This window comes from Oncorhynchus clarkii, chromosome 28, assembly GCF_045791955.1.
Source record: "Oncorhynchus clarkii lewisi isolate Uvic-CL-2024 chromosome 28, UVic_Ocla_1.0, whole genome shotgun sequence".
Classification (NCBI taxonomy): Eukaryota; Metazoa; Chordata; class Actinopteri; order Salmoniformes; family Salmonidae; genus Oncorhynchus; species Oncorhynchus clarkii.
This window is the reverse complement of record NC_092174.1, coordinates 12,824,094-12,834,906: the sequence shown is the minus strand read 5'-3', so window position 1 is coordinate 12,834,906 and position 10,813 is coordinate 12,824,094.

Sequence of the window (10,813 nt, the reverse complement as noted above, 5' to 3'; positions counted from 1 at the left end):
GCAGTTCTGAACAGGCGGGAGACTCCGGCAGCGCTGTAGAGGCGGAAAGCTCTGACAGCGGTAAACAGGCGGGAGACTCCGACAGCGCTGGAGAGGAGGAAGGCTCCGGCAGCGCTGGACAGGCGCACTGTAGGTCTGATGCGTGGTGCTGGCACTGGTGGTACTGGGCCGAGGACACGCACAGGAAGCCTGGTGCGGGGAGCTGCTACCGGAGGGCTGGGGTGTGGAGGTGGTACTGGAAAGACCGGACCGTGCAGGCGCACTGGAGCTCTTGAGCACCGAGCCTGCCCAACCTTACCTGGTTGAATGCTCACGGTCGCCCTGCCAGTGCAGTGAGGTGGAATAGCCCGCACTGGGCTATGCAGACGAACCGGAGACACCGAGCGCAAGGCTGGTGCCATGTAAGCCGGCCCAAGGAGACGCACTGGGGACCAGATGCGTAGAGCCGGCTTCATGGCACTTGGCTCGATGCTCACTCTAGCCCGGCCGATACCCAGAGCTGGAATGTACCGCACCGGGCTATGCGCACCACAGCATAACACGGTGCCTGCCCGGTCTCTCCAGCCCCCCGGTAAGCACAGGGAGTTTGCGCAGGTCTCCTACCTGGCGTAGCCATACTCCCTGTTAGCCCCCCCCAATACATTTTTGGGGCTGCCTCTCGGGCTTCCTTGCCAGCCGTGTTCCCTCATATCGCCGGCTCCTCTGTCCGGCTGCCTCTGCTCTCCTAAGTGCCTCCACCTGTTCCCATGGGAGGCGATCTCTTCCAGCCAGTATCTCCTCCCAAGTGTAACAGCCCTTGCCATCCAAAACGTCCTCCCATGTCCATTCCTCTTTACGCTGCTGTTGCTGCCTGTTGACACGCTGCTTGGTCCGTTGGTGGTGGGTGATTCTGTAACGGTTTTCTTGGTGAGAAGGAGAGTCGGACCAAAATGCAGCGTGTAGATTGCGATCCATGTTTATTCAATAAACAAAACACGAATCTAAATACAAACACTACAAAACAATAAACGTAACGAAAAACCGAAACAGCCTATACTAGTGTACACTAACACAGAATAAGGGCATCAAGACACTAAGGACAATCACCCAACGACAAACTCAAAGAATATGGCTGCCTAAATATGGTTCCCAATCAGAGACAACGATAAACACCTGCCTCTGATTGAGAACCACTTCAGACAGCCATAGACTTAGCTAGAACACCCCACTAGCTACAATCCCCATACATACACACCACATACATACACACCACATACAAAAACCCATGCCACACCCTGGTCTGACCCAATACATGAAGAAAAACACAAAATACTTAGACCAGGGCGTGACACCCCTGTTATTGGTAATGGTGAGAGGTTAGCTGGTTTTAAGGGTATGATCTTTGTTTCTCTAACTTTCTCACTCATTATTATTCAGGAATAATTCAGGATTATCCGTAATAATGGTGAAATACACAATAATGTTGAAGTGTTCAGAAACATATTATATTCGTACTTTCAATTAAAGTGACTCCAAAATGGCACAATAGATTATTCACCATTCAGTTCCTATTGGGCTGAAGAAACACAACCCAAACACAACAAAAACACAACTGCAAATGCATCCAACAACTTTGTAGCCACAAGCTTGATGTAGCCATTACGTGCTAGGAATATGGGACCAAATACTAAACTTTTGACTACTTATTCACACTACGATACACATAGTGTTTTCATTTCTCAAAGGTAAAACAGAAACGACAATACCCTTAAATAAAAGGTGCCATTCTGTACTGTCGCCTCATATGAAATAGTTGATCTCAAATCCAAAATGCTGCAGTAGAGACCAAAATGTACACATTTTTATCACTGTCCAAATAAATACAGAGTGATGTGCGGGTGTTTACATTTAACTAAATGCATGTCATGTTCATGTGTAATTAAGTGCTGGTCCATTTGTTTGACTTCTCGATCAAATCCCCAGTGACTGCCATTGTGGGAGATTTTAACGTCCCACGCATGTAAAGTGGAGGTAACTTTCTGTATGCATAGCGTCAACTCGTTGATCAGCCGCACCAAACGCAAGTGTCCCACATCTACTTAATCACAGTGTCAAGTCACAATAGCAAAAAAAAAACACAGCCAGCAGCGAGGGACCCAGAGCTGACCCCAGTAAAGACCCAGAGCTGGCGTGGCCCCATGTTGGCGCAATATCCCTAGAACCTCTGGCATCTCAGACTTAAATCTGGACTGGTTTCTAGCACTATGGACAGTTGTCAAGGAGCAGCAGCAGAGGGGATTTCTACCCAGGGAGCTCTATTGTTTTTCTATTGCAGAGCGGGAAGAAGAGATTATACAGAGCGCTAAACAGCTAATGGAGAGCTGAAGGATAGGGGGGCTGTAGAGCACAACATGGAGAGAAACCAAGGCTTCGGACCAGTGTACACCTGGTATTCAAATGTGATTAGACGTTGTCCACATTCAGTAAAATGTTATGTTAATGGACAGGAGCAGAATAGACAGACGCACCTAAAACGTATTGTCCCCCTCAGCCGGTGGACAGGTAGATGAATGCCTTGTGTAGTAGATGAAACGGTCAAAATGATTGCAGTGGGAAATCATCACTCACAACATGGACAGTAGAGGCATGATGTGACATCATGGTGGGACACATTTTAATACAGGGTGTGGATGAAAACTAAGTCCTTAAGGAGATTGTTTTAACCATTTGTGATAGGATTCTAAAAGTGATTTTAAATGTCCGGTGTAGACGGGGGTCTTGTCTGACTGAAAAGGAGGATGATGCTATGACTGGCAGAATAAATCAAGCCTCAGCATGCTGAGATGTTCTTTGTCTACGCCAAAGGGAATTTGAAATGTTTACAACATAATATTTCATGTACATAGCAGAGCTGTATTGAAGGATTTCTTAAGTAAACCCCTTGAACAATAGTCCAGAGCACTCTGAATTCAAACCTGACCAGCATAGTTTGGTTGTGGTAACGACACTTTTCAACAACTTTACATTTCAGTTATTTAGTAGACGCTATCATGCCTTACTCAAGGGCACATTGACAGATTCTCACCTAGTTAACTCGGGGATTTGAAATAGCGACCTTTCAGTTACTGGCCCAACGCTCTTAAACCTCTAGGATTACCTGCCGCCACTAAGGTTTGAGGTGGAACCCTGACCTATCAGACCTTACGTAAAAGCTCTGAATCCGATTTTCTGTAACGGAGACGCTTGGAGTCGAGAAACAGGTAGTGAGTTTAATAATACAATGAACAAGGCACGATACAAACGAAGCGTTGTGTCTGACCATGAACCACATAGTCAATACTACCTGGGGAATGAACCTAAGGGAGTGACAGATATAGGGGAGGTAATCAGTGAAGTAATGGAGTCCAGGTGAGTCTCATAATGAGGCGCAGGTGCGCGTAATGGTGGTTGTCAGAGACAGTGATTAGTAAACCGGCGACGTTGAGCACCGGAGACCGGGAGCGGGAGTAGACGTGACATTTGCGTTATTTTGAACAGAAAGACTTCCAGACAAAGTTATGAAGGGATTACAGTTAGTGGCTAATTTGCATAATGATGAATGTGTGGTTCATATGCCCAGTTACAACGCAAGGCAATGCGGATCCTTTAAAAATCTCAAATCATATACATTTCTGAGTGTACTGTAGTACACTGCTCATCCAAACTGTAAAAACTCAATCAATCAAATGTATTTCTAAAGCCCTTTTTACATCAGCAGGTGTCACAAAGTGCTTATACAGAAACCCTGCCTAAAACCACAAAGAGCCAGCAATGCAGATGTCAAGGTACGGTGGCTGGGAAGAACTCCCTAGAAAGGCAGGAACCTAAGAAGAAACCCAGAGCGGAACCAGGGTCAGAGGCAGATAATCCCAATGGAGAGGCAGAGACAGCAAGTGTAGTTCGTCACTTTCGCCTCATGTTCATAATAAAAACTTCTCAAAACGTTTTTTCAGAGAGAAGCCATTTTAGGGATGTGTACTAGTTACTTTAATCAATTAGTTTAAAGGTTGAAACTGAGAAAATGTGTGGCTCTACACCTCATTGTGAACACCGTCACTGTCCGGTAGGGCTCCTTACCCAGTATGAGCTCTGCAGTGCCAGCCTTGCCATGCCGATGTGGTGCTTGGCCAATACCAGGCCCTGCTTGCCATAACCGTCTCTCACCGTAGACACAATCCCACCCACCACCTGAAACTGACCTGAAAGGAAGGAAATGATTGGTTGATGAGAGTCTTGATCCTCCCCACTCCCTGACAGTGTGATATTCTCTTCCTTGTTGCCCCAGAAAGGGCTAAGACCAGTCACACGGCTATGGCATTAAGGGCAATTCTATATCTACTGTACTGTATCTAAAAATAAAAAAGTGTTTTCTACAATATGGGAAAATAAAGCTCTTGTAACCATGCCATATAGTTTATACTATACAGCCATGATGTACATGTTTACATTCTCATAGGGCAGCTGATATCTTATGTCCGGGGTCCATTGGAAACTAAGAGAATGATTTATTCCAACTGAAGTGCAATACTGTTTCTCTGGTTGATATAAGTAGACTGTATGTACACGCTCATTCCCTCAAACCATGGTCAACTCCATAGAACACTAAAACGCAGAATTAGTGACGATTGGGGAAATGCATTCAATAATACCAGCAATTCAGACATAATGCCTGCATAAATTGAATACTTGATTATCTACCATAGGTACTGAAGGGCTTAAATTTATTAAGAGAAGGTTTACCACTGTGCTCAGGTGTTGAGGTATTAATCATGGTAACTATGATGGGAGTTAGGTTGTGATTTTGAGGTTTATTGAGAAAGTGTACGGAATCGGAATGGGACATAGCTTCATAATAACACAAGGACGGACGGTACAACCAGTGACTTTTGGGTGCAACATAGGTACAGCATACATTTAACTGCCAAAATAAAACTATTTTCCACATCTAGCTAGTCTTTTTTTCTACATAGCTACCTAGTCCGTCATAGTTGGCAGACATGGTTAGTTACCAGGGTTTATCAGGTGGCTACAGGTGATTGACATTGATAGCAGGCTAACTATAATACACACATCGAATGTCTCATACCAGGGGTTCCTAAACTTTTTGGCCCTCAACCCCATTTTGATATCTGAAAATTAATTCTCTCAAACCCAAACATGTGAAAAAAATATGTAATTAACTGCCAATGTTGACTTTTTTTATTTGGGGATATGGCAGTCAATTGAAAAACATTCTAACAGTATTTCTGATTGTCTTCTCAACTCACCATCACATTATTTTAATGTGGGACAGTCAACTGGAAATTAGTCTGATCTCACCACCATGCTTGATGCATGTCACGCTGGAGATTCTCAAAGGCAGCGAGCCTGGTCGACAGTGCGCACCTCATCTCTGCTGTCACATCTAACCTGGATCAATATTTGGTGTTGAAGCAGACGAAGGCACTGAACCAAGCTTCACATAGATATGACCTGGCGAAGGATACCATGAGTATTATGGTGCTTTCAAGACAACTGGGAACTCTGAAAAATGCGAGGTCAAATAATGACGTGATCAACAGGAAAGAGGCAAGAGTTCCCGAATTGGACTTCCAAGTTGGACGCCCGTTCAAAAAAAAAAATCCCACTCGGAGCTCGTTTTTTGCCAAGTTCCCAGTTGTCTTGAACGCACTGAAGTCGGAAGTCAGAGATTTCCGAGTTCCCAGTTCTGAGTTGTTTTGAACGCTGCAGTAATACTCAGACGGAGACCGCAGGGTATTTCCTTTGCGTCAGAAACCACAACTCCTCCGTAGCGACCTGTGAATGTGTTGTCTGCAGCATTTCTGTCATGACAGCTCGATCAGCTGTTCGATTTCACTTACGGCATGTCAACTGAGACAGGAATTTGGAGGTTCTCCCGCGACCCCTAGTTTGGAAACCTCTCTCTTATGCTGTCTGCTATTTTAGGAAAAACCTATCATGACACATTCATTAAAATGCATTGCTAGTTTTAACTGTCAACCAGAAATGACAATGATAGCAAGCTACTATCAAAAATATCATTACCTTTTCCAATCGGCAGTGCTATTGTAATGTGAAATCTCAGATGTTTAACAAGTTTCAATAGCCAATGAGAGCTCGCCAGAGCAGAAGCCAGTGAAATGATGACGTTTTTCGCATCAAATCAAACTTTATTTGACACATGCGCCGAATACAACATGAATGCTTACTACAAGCCCTTAACCAACAGTGCAGTTAAAGAAAGAGTATAAAAAATATTTAGCAAATAACCGAATGTAAAAAATAATTATAAAATAACACAATAAAATAATAACGAGGCTACATACATGGTGTACGGGTGTTGTGCCGAAAATCTCCCCCTGACAGGACCCCCCCCCCTCCCTTCGCGTGAACGCGCATGTACTCAATTCTTCATTGCTGCGACTTGCTTGCTAGATGAGATTTCTGCTCCTCACGCCGTTGTCAGTTTAGCCTACATTTATCTGATTTTAGTAGCAGAAAGCATTTTTTATTTGTGTCATTCAAGGCAGATTTCACCGTTACCGAGTCAATGTGCGGGGGTACAGGTTAGTCGAGGTAATTTCTACATGTAGGTAGAGGTGAAGTGACAATGCATAGATAATAAACAGCGAGCAGCAGCAGTGTAAATAAAAACAAATGGAGGATGTCAATGTAAATAATCCGGTGGCCAGAATATTTATACTCTTGTTATTCAAACCAAAATGTTGGCTATACATTTCAACTCTGTATGGCAAGCGTGAATGTCTGAATGAAAACGTTTATGAGGCTGCTTTGAGCCACAGCTCGTTGAAGATAATCTAATCACATCATTGTTTTCGCGACACAGCGTGGTATCGACAATCCTCACGATCAAGTGAAGAATCTTGTCGTTTGTGACACCCAGTCTGTGCCACATCGTTTTGTGTGCTCACCACTAAATTGGCAAGACAAAAAAAAAGACAGTGAGAGGCTCAGCAATGTTAGGATTTTGAAAGTCATGTAGTGTACACACACTTACACTTGTTTTGCCTTCCCCAGTTTGGAGCAACGTTGCATAAAGGTGCTGTAGTATTATGGCACGATAGAGACAACTAGTGGCAAATATACAGAACATACGTTATGTTCTTTTTTATATACAAAAAGAACACAAGCTGTTTGAGATCTGCGTTCTTCACATGAAACTGACATATTTACACACATCAAAGGACGACACATGTTAGTACAGTGCATTCGAGAAAGTATTCAGACCCTTTCCCCTTTTCCCTTTTCCACATTCCACAGCCTTATTCTGAAATGTATTACATAATATTTTCCCCTCATCTACACACAATATCCCAGAATGACAATGCAAAATCAAGTTTTTGCAAATGTATTAACAATTAAAAACAGAAATGCCTTATTTACATAAGTATTCAGACCCTTTGCTATTCGACTCGAAATTGAGCTCAGGTGCATCCTGTTTCCATTTATCATCCTTGAGATATTTCTACAACTTGATTGGTGTCCACCTGTAGTAAATTCAACTGATTGGACATGATTTGGGAAGGCACACACCTGTCTATATAAGGTCCCACAGTTGACAGTGCATGTTAGAGCAAAAACCAAGCCATGGGGTCGGAGGAATTCTCTGTAGAGTTCCGAGACAGGATTGTGTCGAGGCACAGATCGGGGGAAGGGTACCAAAAAATGTCTGCAGTGTTGATGGTCCCCAAGAACACAGTGGCCTCCCATCATTCTTACATGGAATAAGTTTGGAACCACCAAGACTCTTCCTAAAGCTGACTGCCCAGCCAAACTGAGTAATCGGGGGAGAAGGACCTTGGTCAGGGGGGAGGTAAACAAGAACCTGATGGTCACTCTGACAGAGTTCCTCTTTGGAGATGGGAGAACCTTCCAGAAGAACCACCATCTCTCCAGCACTCCACCAATCAGACCTTTTTGTTTGTGGCCAGACAGAAGCCATTCCTCAGTAAAAGGCACATGACAGCCTGCTTGGAGTTTGCCAAAAGGCACCTACAGGACTCTCAGACAATGAGAAACAAGATTCTCTGGTCTGATGAAACCAAGATTGAACTCTTTGGCCTGATGCTAAGGGTCACATCTGGAGGAACCCTGTCACCATCCCTACAGTGAAACATGTTGGTGGCAGCATCATGCTGTGGGGATGTTTTTCTGTGGCTGGGACTGGAAGACTAGTCAGGATTGAGGGAAAGATGAAGAGAGCAATCTACAAAGCGATCCTTCATGAAAACCTGCTCCAGAGCACTCAGAACCTCAGACTGGGGCGAAGATTCACCTCCCAACAGGACAATAACCCTAAGCACACAGCCAAGACAACGCAGGAGTGGCTTCGTGACAAGTCTCTGAATGTCTTTGAGTGGCCAAGCCAGAGCCCAGACTTGAACCCAATCGAACATCTCTGGAGAGACCTGAAAATAGCTGTGCAGAAACGCTCCCAATCCAGCTTGAGAGGAGCTGCAGAGATGAATGGGAGAAATTCTTCAAATACAGGTGTGCCATACCCAGGAAGACTCAAGGCTGTAATCGCTGCCAAAGGTTCTTCAACAAAGTACTAAGTAAAGGGTCTGAATACTTATGTAAATGTGATATTTCAGTTTTTGCTTTTTGTGTGTGTGTAAAATGTCAAGGGTTCTGAATACTTTCTGAAGGCACTGTACAAATAGCACAAGTCTCTACCACACACACACTTCCACACAACCTGCAGAAAGAAGGGAAGGTTTCTAATTACCCTACACACACACACACACACACAACCTGCAGAAAGAAGGGAAGGTTTCTAATTACCCTACACACACACACACACACAACCTGCAGAAAGAAGGGAAGGTTTCTAATTACCCTACACACACACACACAACCTGCAGAAAGAAGGGAAGGTTTCTAATTACCCTACACACACACACACACACTAGCTATATCATTTAAATACAATGTGAGCTGTTATAACGACGTCTTTGTACTTACCTTTACAATTTGTTTGCAATTATTTTTGCTGAACTACAAGCTGGAAGGTCACTGAACTAACTAGATGCATAGACAGATTCTCACCCCAAATATGTTTAACCCACGGTATTCGCCATTGAGCTTTTGGTGAATGATTGGACTTGTACAGCTTGCCACAACCAGCTCAAGATGCACACAAGAACGTGTCAATTTTGTTTTGTTTTTAAATGACTCAAGTCTGACCCCGTGTGGACAATATAAATTGCAAGCAAACTCCGACCGCTGTCCATGGTGCTGAATATCCAAACGATAGAGGAAGAAACAGAAGGGGAAAAAACACAGGAAAGGAGATTAGCAATAATTCGATGGAATATGTTTACCGCAAACTAGAACTGCCTAAACATACGCAATGAGGCAACCACATGGGACTATGGGAAATTGGGGATAAAATACAAGGCCTTTGCATTTGATTGTAGTGAAAAATACAATTGAAAATGCAGGCAAAAACAGCTATTATTATGTACTAAATGTATTATATGTATTATGTACTAAACAGCTAGTATTATGTACTAAATGTTCAGGTTATACAGTACATAATCATTTTAAAGAGGTATACATTTCTACCAATAGTAATGGGTCAAAGGTACAGCATTGGGATTTGAATCCAACATGCAGCTGTCAATGGCGCACCAGATTGGGCATTTGCATCAGTGCAAGGTTGTATCTGTTAGCTCAAAACAGGTAAAATAAAAGTAAACAGAGGGAATTAAATCAAGTGTAAATCAGTTTGAGGCTAGCCTCTTAAATTTCCCTTCTGAAAGAGACAGATGCACACTTGCTCAAGCACTTAATACTCCTGGCCTTTAAAAACCGCTATCTTTAGGACTTACACAATGACTAGCCACAACCTTTTTTGTTCTTTGAATATCACGGTAGTATAATAATATACCTTAATAATATACCTTAATGATACAGGTTATCATAGTCCTGATCTAAATAGCCAAACCAATTTGAGTCATTTGTTTTGTACGTGAAATGAATGATGTCATTTAACTCTGCTATACAGCATGAAAGGTGTCCAATCAAAAACACACATGTTGACCAATGTGTAAAATAATAATCCAATTGTCTAGCTAATCCTCTAAGGAAACCAATGTCCCATTCCTCATGTCTCTATCATAATCTGTTCAAAAGTAATTGGCGTTTTTACCCTTGTAGGATGGCCAGAAGGGTGACTAAATCAATGGAAGCCAGAGAAAGAAAAAGTGGTAAACCAATCAGGAAAATTGCCTCGTGTCAGCTAGGCTGGGTATTGTGCAAGAATTAAGTCTACTGGCTGCCTGACCGTCTCACTTTCCCGTTGAACTCGTCATCTTTCTTCTCAAATCTGCAGGATATAAAACAATATAGAGAGAAGATGGACATCGATTTTGAGACATGACATGTATTATTTTCATATTTTAGTATTCGCTGTTCACATTCATTCTAAATCCCTGTTATTTATTTATTTATTTATTGTCCAATAAGATCCATTGGTTTGAAGAACACACTCACACAGTGAATAGTGCTCTAGATATGAGGGACAAGTGTCTACTGAAAGAGTAAAGGGGTTGACCACTAGTTTTGGGTTCTGGTTTGGCCTCTAATGCAACCAGGGCCTCGTTTCCCAGTTACGATGTAACTTAAGCATTACAATGATTGTAACAGATGCATTTACGAGTCAAATTATTGTGTTTCCCAAACAAGGACATAGAGATCATGTTCGCTAAGTCGTAAGACCATGTGTCGATACTGATAGGATCACTAGAATCGAAAGAAAAGCAGCACTGCT